Source organism: Neolamprologus brichardi, chromosome 10 (genome assembly GCF_056152115.1).
Source record: "Neolamprologus brichardi isolate AB-2024 chromosome 10, ASM5615211v1, whole genome shotgun sequence".
NCBI classification, from domain to species: Eukaryota; Metazoa; Chordata; class Actinopteri; order Cichliformes; family Cichlidae; genus Neolamprologus; species Neolamprologus brichardi.
In genome coordinates this window covers 23,353,397-23,355,687 of record NC_142113.1, presented here as the reverse complement: position 1 = coordinate 23,355,687, position 2,291 = coordinate 23,353,397, and positions in this window count along the sequence as shown.

Here is a 2,291-nt window from a genome sequence, read left to right as displayed (position 1 = left end):
TGATAAACTCAATTGTTACACATGGTAGAGCAGAACGCTGATCATTTTATTACAGATGAAAGACTTTAGATAGCTTTTCAACTCTCAGTGATTTATGGACCTGCAGCAGCGTTAGACCCCAGACATGGCTAGTGACGTCAGACTTAAAGACCGGATAAAGAGTGATATGAACATATCTATAACTTACCGGAATGAAAATGTCTGGAGCACCAACAGATATTTGGAGATGGAAGAGAACTGGATATCAGCTCGCCTCACAGCTGCTACCCAGACTAGACGCCTTCTTTTGGTAACATCCCATACAAGAGCTGCCTCATGTTGCTTCCAGGTGGGGAAAGAATGAAAAGATAAACCATTTTCAACCTTATTCCCTTGCCGGTCGTGCGATCTAACTTTACAACCGACCGCACAGCAAGTACGAACCATAGCTGGTGTTATCCGTGTACATTCGCTCCTCTTTCGCTAGCGCTTTGTTTGGTCCAGAAACATGGCGCCTCAACCAAAAATCATGGCCACGCCCCCTCCCGTGACATCACGCTCCAAAAGCCCTATTAGGCTAATCGTTGCGGCACTTCCGGTATTTCAGACAATCCCTTTCCGTCAAGGATTTTTAATTTGTTGTGGATTTTTGTAATTTGTTGTGGGTTTTTTAATTTGTTGTGGGTTTTTTTAATTTGTTGTGGGTTTTTGTAATTTGTTGTGGGTTTTTGTAATTTGTTGTGGGGTTTTTTAATTTGTTGTGGGGTTTTTTAATTTGTTGCGGGTTTTTGTAATTTGTTGTGGGTTTTTGTAATTTGTTGCGGGTTTTTTTAATTTGTTGCGAGTTTTTTTAATTTGTTGTGGGTTTTTGTAATTTGTTGCGAGTTTTTGTAATTTGTTGTGAGGTTTTTGTAATTTGTTGTGGGTTTTTTTTAATTTGTTGCGGGTTTTTAATTTGTTGTGGTTTTTTAATTTGTTGCGATTTGCACTTCCCAGCCACCGTACATTACTGTAAATAATGATTTTCTTCTCCAGTTTCCAGTAATTTTCCTCAGATGCATTGTTCACCTATTTCTCTTCTATAGGAAAGTCTGATATTTTAATATGCTTTCTAATTTCTGCCATATAAAACTACAGTCCACTCCCAACATTCAGGCCTTGCTTGATTACAAATAAGAAGAAAACAGCACCTCAGCCTCAGGCTGTAATTTAATAGAGAAATGTTCAAAGCCTGTAACTTTGCCGATTCTTTAAACAGAAACTTTCCTTCTTATAGATCAAAAGCTTCATTCTCTGTTTTTTAAAATTAGGAAATAAAAACACAACAAGCTGCGGGAGCTGCTGTGGTTTCTGGATCAGTTCTGGGTCTGGTTGAATTGGGATTTAGTCCGCGTGTCTTGATACAGCCCCGACTTTGTTCTGCTGCTTAATTAAAAAACTAGTTTAAGGTGTCCTGCATATGTGATATATATATTTTTCCCTATTTGAAGTCATTCTTTTTTAGAACAAAACTCAAAACAGTGCCCCCATCCCACATGCATACTATCCTTAGGACTAAGCCCCGGGTGTATCAAATGTCTGCCTCCGCCTCTGATCCAAACCCTAACTATAAGCTTTATCAAAAAGGAAAGTTTGAAGCCTTATCTTAAAAGTAAAGGAGGTGTCTGTGTCCTGAATCCAAAGTGCAAGCTGATTTCACCGGCCTGAAAGCTGAAGGCTCGGCTGCAAACTCTGAGAAACTATAGGAAGCACAAGTAAGTCAGCAGTCTGAGAGCAAAGAACTTTCAACAATAAGGTACTATGAGGTTTTTAAAATATAATGATGTGTGATTATTCAAGACCTGGTAACTGAAGAGAAGGATATTAAATTAAACTTTGGTTCTGCACATTTGTTTAATATGCAAACTGAACATCAAAAATGTCTCAAAGTTTAATTAGAGTGTTCCTGGAGGTCAAGGTAATGCCATCTAGACTGGTTAGACACCATGTTTCTAAGATTTTTAGGGCTGAGTGCAATAACCTCCGTTTTGTCTTTGTTTAGAAGCAGAAAATTAGAAGTCATACAGACATTTGTGTGTTTAAGACGTGCGTGTAATTTAACCAAGCGTTGTATGTCATCTGGCAAACACGGGAAAACAAACTACTGGGGGAAAAAATTAAAGGCAAAGAAAAGCTGCAGGTTTTGTACAGCAGTGCTGTTGCACTGGTGGACTGCAGCGGTACTGGAGCCGGCTGGGCTGAAAATCAGTGAGCTCATTCTGGCTACGCTGACAGGAGGGCGGGGCTCCCAGCATCATCACCACCGGCCATCA